Raw genomic sequence first — 18,244 nt, forward strand, 5'->3', positions numbered from 1 at the left:
AAACAAATAAATAGATATGACATGCAACCATTTGAAATTTAGGAAGTCAACAGGCCCGTGTGAAGATTACTTCTAAGAAGTGTTTAACATGATAGTTTTTTTTTTTTAAATTACAAAAAAAATACATAGCTCTTTCATACATGCAAAGCAGTAGCTTCTCTAATTGAGGTATCCTTTTTTAGATCACTTAATTGCTTTTTCACACTATGGGAACATCTTTTAGATAATCCTTTTAGAGTTTAGCCCAGACTTTTGAACTAAGCAAATTACAATTGACCCCTGCACAGAGAGACCCCCTGCACAACATGGATTTGAATTGCACAGGTTCACTTATATGCAGGTTTTTCCACAATCCAGTACTGAAAACTGTATTTTCTCTTCCTTTTTGATTTTCTTAATAACACTTCCCTCTAGCCTATTCTATTAACAAATATGTATCTGACACATATATACTAAGTATGTGTTAATTGGCTATGTTCTTGGTGTGTCTTCCAATCATCAGCAGGTTATTGGCAGTTACATTTTGGGGAAGTCAAAAGTTATATGTGGAATTTGAAATGTGAGGCAGTTCAGCCTCCTTAACCATCACATTTTCAAGCGTCAATTATATATATTATATCACATATATGCTATGATTTAACATTTAATAAAACAGTTAATACTAGCTCTGAAACCAGAAAAATCATTAATTTTTCCCAGAAAAACATATTCTATTCTTAGTTATTTTTCACTGATTTTCAAGTCACATATTACTATCAGTAATTATCAAGATTCATCATATGATCATATTATATTAGAAAGGCCACATTACATTAGATAGGAAATATGTGCTTGTCTCTAGCTGGAATGTATGTGAAGAACCATCTTTGCATATCTGCTGTAGTTCATGACTTATAAATGCTTAAAAAACGTGGTTTACACAATAAAGATCAGTGTTGTTTAGTGAATCCAAAAGAATGTTTCTATTTAAGTAAACTACAAAAATTATTGTCATTATAATTATATCAATATGCATATAATGTCAATATAATTCTGACATTAAAAACTTGAAATGGGGCGCCTGGGTGACTCAGTGGGTTAAAGTCTCTGCCTTCGGCTCAGGTCATGATCTCAGAGTCCTGGGATCAAACCCCGCATTGGGTTCTCTGCTCAGCGAGGATCCTGCTTCCCTACCAATCTCTCTGCCTGCTTGTGATCTCTGTCTGTCAAATAAATAAATAAAATCTTTAATAAAAAACCTGAAAGGCCTTTGTAGTCCTGGCATATTATTTTCTTTATGGAAATAACCCATTTTGGTTTCTGTAGGTTAATTCAAAAAATGAAATTATTTTGCATATTTAAAAAAAAAGTATTACTGACAGTTAAGATTTATTTTCAATGTTTCTACTTGGCAATTTTTACATTTCACCTACAATCTACAAAAAATGTACACATTCTTTTCAGCATTTCAGTTTGAAAAGCCATGCAGTTAAACTTGACCCTTGATAATTGTTCTTATATTACATTGTTCTAATAATAAATATAAATGTGTGCTTTGTGAGTATGTGGTGTTTAGTCATCATTTCATCCTAAGGTATTTATTTGCATACACACATACTAATAGTAGACGAGTATTTTTTTTTTTTTTCATTTATTTGACTTAAGCTTTAACTTGAAGGTAACCTAGAGATGCTTCATGCTGACCAATAAGGGAATGCATGTGTTCCAGCATCTTAGGCTTTACCATTTTCTGTGTCTTTCTCTGCTTTTCATTTACTTTCTGTATTGAAGTACATGGCATGTCATTTTAGTTTTGGGTGTAGAACTTTGTGATTCAACATTTCTATACATTACCAAACAATCACTGTTGGAATGGTTACTATCAATCACCATATAATAATAGTTATTGCAATATCACTGACCATATTTCCGGTGTTATGCTTAACACCCCTGTGATTTATTTTATAACCAGAAGTTTGTAACTCATAGTCTCTTTCACCTATGTTGCCCATTCATTCACCTGCCTCCCTTCTTGGAAACAAGTTTATTCTCTGTGTTTATGAGTCTGTTTTGTTTTGATTGTTTATTTCTTTTGTTTGTTAGGTTCCACATGTAAGTGAAATCCATGGTATTTGTCTCTCTCTCACTTATTTCACTTAGCATAATATCCTCTTGGTCTGTCACAAATGACAAGATGTAGTTTTTTATTGCTTAACATTATTTCATTGAATATTATTTCATACATATGTATATGTACATGTACATATAAATGTATATGTGTATATATATATATATATACTCCTTTAATTTAGCAGATGATATAGACATATCTTGGCTACTGCAAATAATGCTGCAATCAACATGCTGGTGCATATGCATGTATCTTTTCATATTGGTGGGTTTGTTATCTTAGAATATATACCCAAATGTGGAATATTAGATTATATTGTAATTTTATTTCTATTTTCAATTTTCCAAGGACACTCCACACTGTTTTCCACAGTGGATGCATGAATTCTTGTTCTCAAAAACACTGTACAAAAATCTCACTTTCCTCACATCTTTGACAGCATCCACAACTTCATTGTGCTTTGATTTTTTTAATACTAGCTATTCTGACTGATATGAAGTGATATTTCATTTTATTTTGCTGTTGTTTACCCAAGTGTAACTTAAATTCAGTGTTATGCTAGTTTTAGGTGTACAATAAAATTATTCAACAATTCTATACATTAGACAATGGTCATCATAATAAGTGACAGCATATAGATGGCCTTATATTCTTTAAATCCATTCAGTCACCCGATATCTTTTTACTAAAATATTCACATTTAAAATAATTGATATTCTATATATTTATTGCCACTTTGTTCATTATATTCTTTTTTTTAAATTTTATTTTTTATAAACATATAATATATTTTTATCCCCAGGGGTACAGGTCTGTGAATCGCCAGGTTTACACCCTTCACAGCACTCACCATAGCACATACCCTCCCCAATGTCCATAATCCCACCCCCCCCAACCCCCCTCCCCCCATCAACCCTCAGTTTGTTTTGTGAGATTAAGAGTCATTTATGTTTTGTCTCCCTCCCAATCCCATCTTGTATCACTTACTCTTCTCCTACTCCCTTAACCCCCCATGTTGCATCTCCTCTCCCTCATATCAGGGAGATCATATGATAGTTGTCTTTCTCCGATTGACTTATTTCGCTAAGCATGATACCCTCTAGTTCCATCCACGTCATCGCAAATGGCAAGATTTCATTTCTTTTGATGGTTGCATAGTATTCCATTGTGTATATATACCACTTCTTCCTTATCCATTCGTCTGTTGATGGACATCTAGGTTTTTTCCATACTTTGGCTATTGTAGACATTGCTGCTATAAACATTTGGGTGCACGTGCCCCTTCGGATCACTACGTTTGTATCTTTAGGGTAAATACCCAGCAGTGCAATTGCTGGGTCATAGGGTAGTTCTATTTTCAACATTTTGAGGAACCTCCATGCTGTTTTCCAGAGTGGTTGCACCAGCTTGCATTCGCACCAACAGTGTAGGAGGGTTCCGCTTACTCCGCATCCTCGCCAACATCTGTCATTTCCTGTCTTGTTAATTTTAGCCATTCTGACTGGTGTGAGGTGATATCTCATTGTGGTTTTGATTGGTATTTCCCTGATGCCGAGTGATGTGGAGCACTTTTTCATGTGTCTGTTGGCCATCTGGATGTCTTCTTTGCAGAAATGTCTGTTCATGTCCTCTGCCCATTTCTTGATTGGATTATTTGTTCTTTGGGTGTTGAGTTTGCTAAGTTCTTTATAGATTTTGGACACTAGCCCTTTATCTGATATGTCATTTGCAAATATCTTCTCCCATTCTGTCAGTTGTCTTTTGGTTTTGTTAACTGTTTCCTTTGCTGTGCAAAAGCTTTTGATCTTGATGAAATCCCAATAGTTCATTTTTGCCCTTGCTTCCCTTGCCTTTGGCGATGTTCCTAGGAAGATGTTGCTGCGGCTGAGGTCGAAGAGGTTGCTGCCTGTGTTCTCCTCAAGGATTTTGATGGATTCCTTTCTCACATTGAGATCCTTCATCCATTTTGAGTCTATTTTCGTGTGTGGTGTAAGGAAATGATCCAATTTCATTTTTCTGCATGTGGCTGTCCAATTTTCCCAACACCATTTATTGAAGAGGCTGTCTTTTTTCCATTGGACATTCTTTCCTGCTTTGTCGAAGATTAGTTGACCATAGAGTTGAGGGTCTATTTCTGGGCTCTCTATTCTGTTCCATTGATCTATGTGTCTGTTTTTGTGCCAGTACCATGCTGTCTTGATGATGACAGCTTTGTAATAGAGCTTGAAGTCCGGAATTGTGATGCCACCAACTTTGGCTTTCTTTTTCAATATTGCTTTGGCTATTCGAGGTCTTTTCTGGTTCCATATAAATTTTAGGATTATTTGTTCCATTTCTTTGAAAAAAATGGATGGTACTTTGATAGGAATTGCATTAAATGTGTAGATTGCTTTAGGTAGCATAGACATTTTCACAATATTTATTCTTCCAATCCAGGAGCATGGAACATTTTTCCATTTCTTTGTGTCTTCCTCAATTTCTTTCATGAGTACTTTATAGTTTTCTGTGTATAGATTCTTAGTCTCTTTGGTTAGATTTATTCCTAGGTATCTTATAGTTTTGGGTGCAATTGTAAATGGGATGGACTCCTTAATTTCTCTTTCTTCTGTCTTGTTGTTGGTGTAGAGAAATGCAACTGATTTCTGGGCATTGATTTTATATCCTGACACTTTACTGAATTCCTGTACAAGTTCTAGCAGTTTTGGAGTGGAGTCTTTTGGGTTTTCCACATATAGTATCATATCATCTGCGAAGAGTGATAGTTTGACTTCTTCTTTGCCGATTTGGATGCCTTTAATTTCCTTTTGTTGTCTGATTGCTGAGGCTAGGACTTCTAGTACTATGTTGAATAGCAGTGGTGATAACGGACATCCCTGCCGTGTTCCTGACCTTAGCGGAAAAGCTTTCAGTTTTTCTCCATTGAGAATGATATTTGCGGTGGGTTTTTCATAGATGGCTTTGATAATATTGAGGTATGTGCCCTCTATCCCTACACTTTGAAGAGTTTTGATCAGGAAGGGATGCTGTACTTTGTCAAATGCTTTTTCAGCATCTATGGAGAGTATCATATGGTTCTTGTTCTTTCTTTTATTAATGTGTTGTATCACATTGATTGATTTGCGGATGTTGAACCAACCTTGCAGCCCTGGAATAAATCCCACTTGGTCGTGGTGAATAATCCTTTTAATGTACTGTTGAATCCTATTGGCTAGTATTTTGGCGAGAATTTTTGCATCTGTGTTCATCAAGGATATTGGTCTGTAGTTCTCTTTTTTGATGGGGTCCTTGTCTGATTTTGGGATCAGGGTAATGCTGGCCTCATAAAATGAGTTTGGAAGTTTTCCTTCCATTTCTGTTTTTTGGAACAGTTTCAGGAGAATAGGAATTAGTTCTTCTTTAAGTGTTTGGTAGAATTCCCCTGGGAAGCCATCTGGCCCTAGGCTTTTGTTTGTTTGGAGATTTTTGATGACTGTTTCAATCTCCTTACTGGTTATGGGTCTGTTCAGGCTTTCTATTTCTTCCTGGTTCAGTTGTGGTAGTTTATATGTCTCTAGGAATCCATCCATTTCTTCCAGATTGTCAAATTTGTTGATGCAGAGTTGCTCATAGTATGTTCTTATAATTGTCTGTATTTCTTTGGTGTTCGTTGTGATCTCTCCTCTTTCCTTCATGATTTTATTTATTTGGGTCCTTTCTCTTTTCTTTTTGATAAGTCTGGCCAGGGGTTTATCGATCTTATTAATTCTTTCAACGAACCAGCTCCTAGTTTCGTTGATTTGTTCTATTGTTTTTTTGGTTTCTATTTCATTGATTTCTACTCTGATCTTTATGATTTCTCTTCTCCTGCTGGGTTTAGGGTTTCTTTCTTGTTCTTTCTCCAGCTCCTTTAGGTGTAGGGTTAGGTTGTGTACCTGAGACCTTTCTTGTTTCTTGAGAAAGGCTTGTACCGCTATATATTTTCCTCTCAGGACTGCCTTTGTTGTGTCCCACAGATTTAACCATTGTGTTTTCATTATCATTTGTTTCCATGAATTTTTTCAATTCTTCTTTAATTTCCTGGTTGACCCATTCATTCTTTAGAAGGATGCTGTTTAGTCTCCATGTATTTGGGTTCTTTTCAAATTTCCTCTTGTGATTGTGTTCTAGCTTCAGAGCATTGTGGTCTGAAAATATGCAGGGAATGATTCCAATCTTTTGATAACGGTTGAGCCTGATTTAGGACCGAGAATATGATCTATTCTGGAGAATGTTCCATGTGAACTAGAGAAGAATGTGTATTCTGTTGCTTTGGGATGAAATGTTCTGAATATATCTGTGATGTCCATCTGGTCCAGTGTGTCATTTAAGGCCTTGATTTCCTTGTTGATCTTTTGCTTGGATGATCTGTCCATTTCAGTGAGGGGAGTGTTAAAGTCCCCTACTATTATTGTATTATTGTCGATGTGTTTCTTTGATTTTGTTATTAATTGGTTTATATAGTTGGCTGCTCCCATGTTAGGGGCATAGATATTTAAAATTGTTAGATCTTCTTGTTGGACAGATCCTTTGAGTATGATATAGTGTCCTTCCTCATCTCTTATTATAGTCTTTGGCTTAAAATCTAATTGATCTGATATAAGGATTGCCACTCCTGCTTTCTTCTGCTGTCCATTAGCATGGCAAATTCTTTTCCATCCCCTCACTTTAAATCTGGAGGTGTCTTCAGGTTTAAGATGAGTTTCTTGTAGGCAACATATAGATGGGTTTTGTTTTTTTATCCATTCTGATACCCTGTGTCTTTTGATTGGAGCATTTAGCCCATTAACATTCAGGGTAAGTATTGAGAGATATGAATTTAGTGCCATTGTATTGCCTGTAAGGTGACTGTTATTGTATATTGTCTCTGTTTCTTTCTGATCTACTACTTTTAGGGTCTCTCTTTGCTTAGAGGACCCCTTTCAATATTTCCTGTAGAGCTGGTTTGGTATTTGCAAATTCTTTCAGTTTTTGTTTGTCCTGGAAGCTTTTAATCTCTAGTTCTATTTTCAATGATAGCCTAGCTGGATATAGTATTCTTCGCTGCATGTTTTTCTCGTTTAGTACTCTGAATATATCATGCCAGCTCTTTCTGGCCTGCCAGGTCTCTGTGGATAAGTCTGCTGCCAATCTAATATTTTTACCATTGTACGTTACAGACTTCTTTTCCCGGGCTGCTTTCAGGATCTTCTCTTTGTCATTAAGACTTGTAAACTTTACTATTAGGTGACGGGGTGTGGATCTATTCTTATTGATTTTGAGGGGGGTTCTCTGAATCTCCTGGATTTTGATGCTTGTTCCCTTTGCCATATTGGGGAAATTCTCTCCAATAATTCTCTCCAATATACCTTCTGCTCCCCTCTCTGTTTCCTCTTCTTCTGGAATCCCAATTATTCTAATGTTGTTTCGTCTTATGGTGTCACTTATCTCTCGAATTCTCCCCTCATGGTCCAGTAGCTGTTTGTCCCTCTTTTGCTCAGCTTCTTTATTCTCTGTCATTTGGTCTTCTATATCGCTAATTCTTTCTTCTGCCTCATTTATCCTAGCAGTGAGAGCCTCCATTTTTGATTGCACCTCATTAATAGCCTTTTTGATTTCAACTTGGTTAGATTTTAGTTCTTTTATTTCTCCAGAAAGGGCTTTTATCTCTCCCGAGAGGGTTTCTCTAATATCTTCCATGCCTTTTTCGAGCCCGGCTAGAACCTTGAGAATCGTCATTCTGAACTCTAGATCTGACATATTACCAACGTCTGTATTGATTAGGTCCCTAGCCTTTGGTACTGCCTCTTGTTCTTTTTTTTGTGGTGAATTTTTCCATCTTGTCATTTTGTCCAGATAAGAGTATATTAAGGAGAAAGTAAAATACTACAAGGGTGGCAACAACCCCAGGAAAGTATGCTTTAGCCAAATCAGAAGAGATCCCAAATCGTGAGGGGGAGAAAGGGGATAAAAAGAGGTTCAGAAAGAAAAAAAAAAAAAAAAAAATAAAAAAAAGAAAACCAATAAAGAAAAAATATAAAAAGGAAAAAATATATATATATATTGGATAAACTAGTTAAAAAACGTTAAAAAAGAAAAGGGTAAAAGCTAAAAAAAATTAGCAGAAGAAGAAAAAATATTGAAAAAGAAAAAAAAATTAAATTAACTGCAAGGCTAAAGAATCATGGGGAGAAAGCCATGAGTTCTGTGCTTTGCTTTCTCCTCCTCTGGAATTCCACTGCTCTGCTTGGTATTCAAACTACACTCCTTGGTAGGTGAACTTGATCCTGGCTGGGTTTCTTGTTGATCTTCTGGGGGAGGGGCCTGTTGTAGCGATTCTCATGTATCTTTGCCCCAGGCAGAGTTGCACCGCCCTTACCCGGGGCCGGTCTGAGTAATCTGATCGGTTTTGCTTTTGGGAGCTTTTGTTCCCTGAGCGCTTTCCGTAGAGTTCCAGAGGGCGGGAATGAAGATGGCGGCCTCCCGGTCCAGGAGGAGCTGAGAGCCCTGGGCCCCACTTCTCAGTGCGCTCTCAGAGAACAGCGCCCAATTACTCCTGTCACCCTGGCCTCTGGCCGCGCTCCGAGCTGACTGAGCCTGCGACCGGTTCAAGGTAACCCCGAGATTAGGGCTTACTCCTTGGCTCTGTCTCTGTAGCCGGCTTCCCCGTTCTAATACCTGTAAGCTCTGTGACACTCAGACACCCCCATCCTTCTGTGACCCTGCGGGACCTGAGGCCACGCTGACCCTGCGTGGGCTTCACCCCGGTTAAGCCTCTGGAGCGATGTCCCTCAGTGGAACAGACTTTTAAAAGTCATGATTTTGTGTTCCATTGCTCCACCGCTTGCCGGGAGCTGGCCCCTCCCCACCGCGGTCTATCTTCCCGTTGCTTTGGATTCACTTCTCCGCCAGTCCTACCTTTCAGAAAGTGGTTGATTTTCTGTTTCTAGAGTTGCTGTTCTTCTTCTCTTCAATCTCCTGTTGGATTTGTAGGTGTTTGCAATCTTTAGATAAGCTATCTAGCTGATCTCCCACTACCTGAAGTAGTCTCAGCATGCTACTTCTCTGCCATCTTGACTCCTCTCTCTGTTCATTATATTCTTCCTCTCTCTAAATTTCTGCTGAATCTTTTATTTTTCTTGCTTTCTTCCATCATGATTTGATAACTTTTAAAAATTATGTTTGGAGTCATTTTTCCTTTAAATTTTTTTTTTTTTTTTTTGTGATTAGCAAGAGGAACATAGTACACCTGCATATATAGAAACCTACTTGAGGTTGATGGTGACCTAAGTTAAAACACATTTTAAAAGCATTATATTCTTACTCCCTCTTCCACATATTTATATTCAATGTCATATTTTGCATCTTTTATTTTGTTTAACTTCCCCTTTAAAAAATATTTTATTTTTTTTAATTTGTGTGAGAGAGAGCGTGCACATAAGCGAGGGAACAGCAGGCAGAGGGAGAAGCAGGCTCCCTGTTGAGCAAGGATCCTGATGCAGGACTTGATCCCAGAACCCTGGGGTCATGGCTTGAGCCAATGGCATCCTTTAACTTCTGGGCCACCCAGGTGTCCCTACTTAGTGTAACACATAATTAATATTTGTAGACTATAATTTACTATATCAATGTTTTAACCTTTATACCACAGTTCTAAGTAGCTGATACATTACCTTTACTATGTACTTTAGTGGAGATTTTTTTCTTTCATTATTTTCTTATTTCTAGTTATGATCTTCTTTTTCCACTTAAAGAAGTCCTTTTAACTTTTCTTGTAATACCAGCATATTGATGATGAATTCTTAATTTTTATTCATCTGACAAACCTCTTTCTTTGTCCATTCTGACCACCTTTGTGGGTAGAGTGGTTGTAGGCTTTATGTGTTAGCACTTTGAATATATCATGATGCCCTTTCCTGTGCTGAAAAATCAGCTGATAGGCTTAAGCAATTTCCCTTGTATAAAATTAGTCATTTTTTCTTTTGATTTTCTAAATTTTTATTTAATCTTTACCTTCTTAATTATTGTGTGTCCTCATGTGGACTCTTTCAGATCATCTTGTTGAAGGTTCTCGTGTTTCCTAAGCTTGGTTTTCTGTTTCATTCCCCACATTATGGAAAATTTCAGCACTCATTTCTTCAAGTAAGTTTTCTGGTCCTTTCTTACTCTTATTCTTCTGGTATCCTTGTGCTGTGAATGTTATGCTTGATGCTGTCCAAATGTCCTCATTCTAAAATTCTTTTTTCTTCCTGCTCCTCAGCTTGAATGTTTTACATTCCATTCCCTGTCTCCCAGGTTACTGATCCATTCTTCCTGTTTTGTAATGTACTGTTTATTCATTCCTTCTAGCATATTGCTTATTTCAGTTATTGTACTCTTCAGATTTGATTGGTATTTTTCTTTCTATCTTTCTTTTTTTAAGTAAATTTTATTTATTTGAGACATAGAGTGAGCAAGCAAGAGAAAACACAAGTTGAGAAAGAGACAGAAGTATATGTAGAAGCAGACTTCCCACTGATCAGGGAGCCCAATGCAGGATTCAATCCCAGGTCTCTGGGATCATGACCTGAGACAAAGGCAGATGATCAACTGGCTGAGCAACCCAGGTGCCCTAGTACTTTTTATTTCAAGGCAATATTATTTTAATAACAAGAATTCAATGGGAAAAAAGGCCCAAATACAATGAAGGAAACACATCACCACCAATGACAATGCTCTTTCAGCATATACCTGTAACAAAATGTGGATTTAATTTCACTACTGAAAAAAATCAACTGTGAGTCTCACCACAGCCAATAACCTTATACTATCTATAATGACATGAATGTTTATAGTGCTTCCAAAAGTTTCAACCTGGGGTTTTATACCCCCAGCTTTATGTTTGTATAGTCCTCTGTAAGATTACCCATAGCATTAGTAATCATTCAAAGAACAAACCATTAATTGAAACTATATTGATTTAAGGCTCATCTAGTAATAGAGAGCCCCAAACTAATTGGTTAAATATATGAACTATTTGTGCTGACATCTATCATTTGATTCTCTCATGACTATTAAATTGTTCTCGGCAAATAAACTCTTTAATGACAACATTTACCTCATTTGAGATTTGACCCAGAAGTTCAACAAGAATCATGAAGTCCATAGTCTTTGTAAGGGCCTGGTTGGCCAGAGGGAGCCATTTTGTTGCAAGGTACTTAGTTTGACCCTATGCAGTGAACTTAGATTGACTCTGCCCCTCCCAGAGGAACTTACTTGCAAAGCCTAGATAAAAGGGCGAGTCAGGCCAGGTGAAGACATCCAATCAGAGGGGCGTGCATATATTTACTGAGGTGAGTTTAAATCCCATTGGCCACCTGTGTGTGGGCGGGGCTCAACCACTCCTATAAAGGTTAGTCTGCGAGGCTGAGGCTGGGGAGGAGTAGGAGAGTCGTTGAAGAAGAAGGAGAGCTGGAGAAGAAGAAGGAGAGCCGTGGGAGGTGAAGGAGAGCCATTGGTGGAGTAGGAGAGTCGTCAGAGCCGGAAGAGCTGTCAGAGCTGTCAGAGCTCTTGTTAGAGCTGTAAGAGCCATGAGAGCTGCCAGCAGCCCCGCCGACCCCAGCCAAAGCCTCGCCCAGCGGCCTTGGGGGAGTAGCGTCATTCCAGGGAGCAGCTTCATTCTGGGAGCAACTTCCTTGACATGAGGCCTCCTTGGTGAGTGGCCTAGTCAGGAGCAGCTTTGCCCAGGGAGTGGCCTCGCCAGAGCAACCCCTGTCTGAGGAGCGGCCCTGTCTGGGGATCTGCCTCGTCCAGAGCGGCCATGTTGGGAGTGGCCTTGCCGGGTTCATCGTCGTCACCTTCTCGTAAGAGACAGCCCTGAACAGTCAGTTTGATTCTTGATGCTTGGCGCAAAATAAAGCTTTGCTTGACCTTCGCTTTGTATCAGTCTCGTTCCTTTGATCACGGACCCCAACAGTCTTGATAGCAAAGCTGATATATAGTGTCCTTAGGTCATTATGGGTAAGGTTAAGAGTGATCCATATTCCAAGTTTCCATTTTAATGGAATTTTACATATTCAATTCAGGAGTTCAAATCTCTAGGTTTTTGTTCCTCCAAAAACAGTGTGCCACAGACTTAAGACTTCTGTTTCTCTATCTATTTTCTTCAAACAGAAACATTTCTTAAGTTTCTACTTGTTCTAGAAGGGGAATTTTTCAGAGGTGGCCACTTCGGAATAGTCCCACACAATCAAGCCTCTATCAGGTGTAAACTCCCAGGCACTCAGTTCTGAAACTGAACTTATAAAGCCCAAAATGTTTCAGTTCACCTTTCATTTTTTAGGAAAGTATAAGTTGATTGCTGGGCCTACCATTGTTGATCTCATTTGGGTAGTGCTGGGCTATTGGACTTGCTGGAGATACTGGATTTGAGTAGTACACGCTTGTATCTCTTGCTCGCTGGTTGCTGACTAGTACTGTTGTTCTTTTAGTTTTTCTTCAGACTCCCTTACCCTGGTTACATCATTAGAATTCATATCTGTGCCCTTGGCCTCTGAAGCTTGGGCGTATGGTTCATACTGTTTCCATCTTAGAATTAACTCAGCTCATGCCATAACTTTGAAGTCTGTTTTACTCAGTCGAACCCTTATGGGAAGAGGTTCCTCATTGGTCATATTGAATCATCTCCATATAGAGGCTGACCGTTATCACCCAGTCACATAGGCCAAGACTGTGCTGCTTGCTGGCCATCCAGGCTGCCAGGCCAGGCTACTACTGCCCCTGTGCTCTTCCCTGATTGGTTCTTTATATTTTATATCTCTTTATGTTCTTTGCCTTCCTTTTTATTGAGGTCTGTGAGCATCTTTATGATCACATTACTTCAAATTCTTTATCAGACACATTGCTGATCTCTGTCCTGTGTAGTTCTTTTTCTGATATTTAGTTTTGGTTTTTGTTTATTTGGAACATACTGATCCATTTCCTCATTTTGCCTGGCTTTCTGTGATCACTCTCAGTGATCTCCAGCACATCTATTCAGGTTATTTTCTAAAATGCTTCTTCCATGCTGGGTCTCATGTTGAGTGATACAGTGTTCTGACCCTTTAAGATTGGAGTCTTCGTTTCCTACAACTCTCCATCTCTCCTGGACTTAAGCATGTAACCCCCCAGAGTTAAGGATTTTTGACTTTCAAATCCAGACAAAATGGAGTCTTTCTTCCTTGTTCAGGTCCACAGAGAATAGTGTGCCTGATGTGGGGCTTGGATCACTCAATATTCAAGAAGTGCCTCAGTGTGTGTGATATCACTCTTGCTTGTGGATCTGTTCCAGATGACATTTCTGCATCGTATCCATTTTGATGTGAATTTTTCTTCATATCTGTATCTACAGGAGAGCTTATCTGCAAGTCTTTCAGTCATTTTCAGAGGGAATTGCCTTAAATGCATTTCTTGGATACACCAAGAGGAAGTAAGTTCAGTTTCTTCCTTTCTGCCATCTTGATTCAATTCTTTTCCTACACTTTCACTTCTTATTTCTTTAACATCTTAATTTTATTTTATTTTTTTCAGTATTCCAAGATTCATCGTGTATGCACCACACCCAGTGCTCCATGCAATATGTGCCCTCTTTAAGACCCACCACCAGGCTCACACAACCCCCCAACCCCCTTCCTTCCAAAACCCTGTTTGTTTCCTACAGTTTCAAAATTTTGTACTCTGTTGAATTTTTCTCCATTTAGTTACAGTAATATATTATTTGCATTATTAATATTATTAGTATTATTCTATCAATTAATTATTATGTAATTGATTAATAATTAATAATTTATTGATTAATTCTATTAATATTATCAATTCTAAAAGCAGCATTCGATTTTATTTCAAGTAATGTGTAAATGGAAATATGTGGCAATTCAATGAAACAATATTTTTTCAAATGATATTGGTGTTTTCTCACCACAGTTTTGTTGTTGTCCTAGTTATGAGAGAGGTGTCATGTTTCCTTTTTATTCATGCCTTAAAAATGTCTTTTGTAAGTTGGTTTGTTTTGAGTATTCTTCAAAGAAAACATAAACCTATAATGTTTTTGAAGTACTACTCTAGAACTTTCTTTCTACTCTTTCCTATTCCCACCATATATATACACTATACCCTGGTCTTAAGGGTCGATATACAGATGAAATAGACTGAGAATAAAGCTCATTTCCAAGAGATCAACGTGTTGTCCCACTTCTTTTCTCTGACCAAATTACTGAAGAATTAGGAACCTCCTACTAGGTGACAGATAATATAAACATTTAAATTTTTTTCTGGTAATTTTGTATTAAACATCAGGATACACATGTTGTTGCAAGATTTAGTTCTTTGACCAAATGAACATGTGAATCAAAAATGGGAAAAGAAAAAAAAATAATGTTTTCTAACAAGTTCACATTTTACTTCATGACTATCTTAATTATGGCGTAAGTGTGAGCACTGAAATAGATGTATCACTTTAAAAAATTAAAATATAATGTATTATTTGTTTCAGGGGTACAGGTCTGTGATTCATTAGTCTTACCGAATTCACAGCACTCACCATAACACATACCCTCTCCAATGTCCATCACCAAGCCCTCCCATGCCTCCCACCCTTCTCCCCTCTAGCAACCCTTAGTTTATTCCTTGAGATTAAGAAATCTCTTATGGTTTGTCTCTCTCTCTGCTCCTGTCTTGTTTCATTTTTTCCTCCTTTCCCCTATGTAGGCAGCCACGGACCAAGCTAGAGGCTAGGGATCAAACCAGGCCCTGACTCATGCCTCCTGAATATCAGTTGAGTTGCGCTTGAGAAAGAGCCTGAGCTATGAACCCTAAGACTCACTGACGTGACTGCCTGCACGTATTAGAGGCAAAACTGGGTTGCACATTTAACTGTTACAAGATTATCCTGTACTTGCATGGATTATAAATTGCACCATTGTAAGCTCGTGAATGGCTAGTTATAGATTAGCTAAGTAGACAAAAGTTACTGGCGTCAGAAGATCCACTACCAGTGCTTGGGAAATGGGTTTTGTAAAAGCTTAAGGGGTTTCATGTGAATGTTACATGTGTATGAGCAATCAACTGAAAATAGATACTTCCTTATAATTGTTTCTGTTAACTATATAATGCCTCACAGCCTTGAATAAAATTGGCACTGCTTGGACATCATCCACTGTGTCCCTCCTGTCCCCATATCTTTATGTCTTGTCTTTGTCTCACCATCCTCTTACTCTTTCGACCCTGGTCATGTTGTCGTGCCAGCCGCGACAAGTGGTGCCTGAACAGGGACGTGAGCACATACAAGAGAAGCTCAAGTTTTTAGGTAAGTGGTTGCCAGTATTCAGGTAAGAGGATCCCGGACTCTAAGGGTCACAACAGGAGTACAATAATATGGGGCAGTTGCAGTCTATGGAAATGGTCTTTTTATGACTGTGGAAATGGTCTTCTTTATGACTGCTTTGCAGGCCCTTACGAAGCAGAAAGCGTCCAAGGTCTCTAAAAAGGCCTTGCAGCAATTTTTCTACACAGTTTCAGAATTGTGCCCATGGTTCCCAAAGGAAGGAACTGTAAGTTTGGATGCATAGCAAAGGGGACTCTGACTTTATCTCTCTCTGTTCCTCCTAATAGACATGGGGGGCTTCTCCTTCACTCATTTCCCGTGTTAATAACTATTAACTGAAGCCAACTGGGGTTGGTCTAACTCAAAAGAGAGACTGTAGGGAATATTCCCAAACAGCTGTCGAAACTCTCTTTTTTTCGGGGAAGGTTCCCTGTCTTCTCTGGCCCAACTTGGACTGCTTAACCCCTCCCCCCTTGCTGGTGGGAAAGCATGGCATCTACTCCTCTCTTAGAGCTGATGAGCTCTAAAACTGGGAATCCTTTCTCTGCCTCCAGCACTTTGTTTCTTCTGTCTCCCCCTCTGGTATAGAAAAACTGGTTTTCTCTAAAAGGACAAAGTTTTCTTAGGTTAACTGATATGTTATGGTTTTCTCTTTGTCTGCCCAGAAAAGCCAGTTTCTATGTTTTGTTTTATCAGGTGTTTAACATCCCTAATTATGTTTAGGCATGCGTTTTAAAACTTTCTAAGATTTTAGCAATTGTTGACAAGATTTAAATTATAAATGAGATCTCTTTGACTCATAAGGCTTTTCCTTGGTATACTAAATTACTCAGTAAGTACTGCTAAACCAATAATAAACATTGGGTTGCATTTGGGTAAATACTGTAACTACTCTAAGAGTTCTATACATTTCCTAAAGTTTTAGTGTTTTGATAAGGTCATCACCTGATAATTTAAACATATCTATTCTGAGTTTTTGTCATTTGTAATTGTTTTAATTCTCTTATATTTAGTAACATGGAACTAAATGAACTAAAAGATTATAGTGTTGTGTCTCTTAATGTTTTGTCTTATTTTAGACATTGCTGGTTCTCTAATGTTTGCTCTTCCAGACTAGGGATATTTTTTTTTTTTTTCTTAAGATATCTGTGACATACAAAAATGTAAAAATATTTATTTACAAGCAAATCAGAGCATTCAACTTTTCTCTCTATCTGAACCCTCTGAAACCAAAAGTTCTCAATAAGTATTCTTTCTTCCTTAGCAATCAGTCATTTGCATAAGTTCAATAAAAATTTGTTCTCCTTATAACAGAGCACCATTGAAAACATGGGCTATTTTACCAAGACTTTGACTGAAATGTCATATTTGAGAAAGACTCAGATATGATCAGACAGCTTAAAGAAACTAAGGTCAACTTTATAAAACCTGGAGCCATAAAGCCCTTTGAAACTGTTGGCCTGATACCTTGCTTACAGAGTTCCCAGCAGCCTCATCAGGTGAGTAAAGAATATCACTTCCTGACAGGATACTTTGGGAACCTCAAAAAGAAAAATTCGCCCAAATCAACAGGTATTACAGACATGCCTGATGGCAAATACATGCCTTAACTTCTGGCCTGGAAAGGCTACTAAGAGTTCAACCTACAGATTCCTTATAAAAAGTTCTAGCAAAACAGATTCTAAAAGATCTATATGATCACACTCACTGTTCTTACTAAACTTAGGTAAATAATTAGTCCAAGTTTGTTAGAACTGGACATATAGGAATCTATAAGGAACCTCCTTATACAGAGTCTTTTTACCAAGGATATTACCCTACTAAGTCAGTACAAAGAACTAAGTTAAAACTGTTCAATTAGCCCTGTAGATGAATTCTGAACCGTGCAATCTATACACAGACAGCCATTATGTGGCACGAGCAGTCCCCTCTCTGCCACAGGCTTATATGCTTACCAATGATGAGGAATTATATAATTTGTTTTCTAACATTCAACAACTTCTGAGATCAAGACAAACTCTGATCTTTATTTCCCATATATGGGCCCATACTAAATTACCAGGTCCTTTATCTAAAGACAATGATATCAAGGATATGATTACTCATGCATATGTAATTGATGTCACTAATAAACAAATGGCTATACAAAGTCACACTAAATTTCATCAGAATGCGTCGGCCCTATGCCAACAGTTTCAAATAACCAGAGAAAAGACTTGTCAAATAGTCAAAAGCTGTCCGCCTGTCCAATTCATTATCCATTACCCACATATTTGATAAAACCTAGAGGATTGATGCCTAATCATTAATAACAAATGGATGGAACACTGTTCCCTACTTTTGGCCATTTAAAATATATACATGTCTCTATTAACACCTTTTCAGGAATTGTACACACTACTGCACACTCAGGAGAAGCTTTTGTAAATGTACAAAATCACCTCTTCTCCGTTTTCTCCCAAATGGAAACTCCTCAAGCCATCAAAACAGACAATGGTTCAGCATACAATTCAAAAGCCTTTCAAAAATGTTTCCAAACCCTTCAGATTAAACATTCAGTGGGCATCCCCTATAATTCTCAAGGACAAGCCATTGTCTAAAGGGCTAATGGAATCCTTAAATCATGTCTCAAAAAATTAAAAGAGGGGGAGATACTACAAGGAACAGTAGAATATTCTCCTCATATGCATTTAACTTTAACTCTTTATGTTTTAAATTTTTTGAACGTTGATGATATAGGTCGCACAGCAGCTGAGCGCTTTTGGCATCCAGATTTCTCTCATCTCCCTTATGCTAGGTGG

At 37.9% G+C, this 18,244-nt stretch overlaps 2 pseudogenes; one reads left to right on the plus strand and one right to left on the minus strand.

Annotated features, from left to right (window-relative positions):
* Nucleotides 1-18,244, plus strand: part of LOC111140036 — a 141,079-nt pseudogene that overhangs the window by 41,653 nt on the left and 81,182 nt on the right.
* LOC111140037 lies at nucleotides 12,283-12,756 on the minus strand (annotated as a pseudogene).

Source organism: Enhydra lutris, unplaced genomic scaffold, assembly GCF_002288905.1.
Source record: "Enhydra lutris kenyoni isolate GAN:26980312 unplaced genomic scaffold, ASM228890v2 scaffoldscaffold146, whole genome shotgun sequence".
NCBI classification, from domain to species: domain Eukaryota; kingdom Metazoa; phylum Chordata; class Mammalia; order Carnivora; family Mustelidae; genus Enhydra; species Enhydra lutris.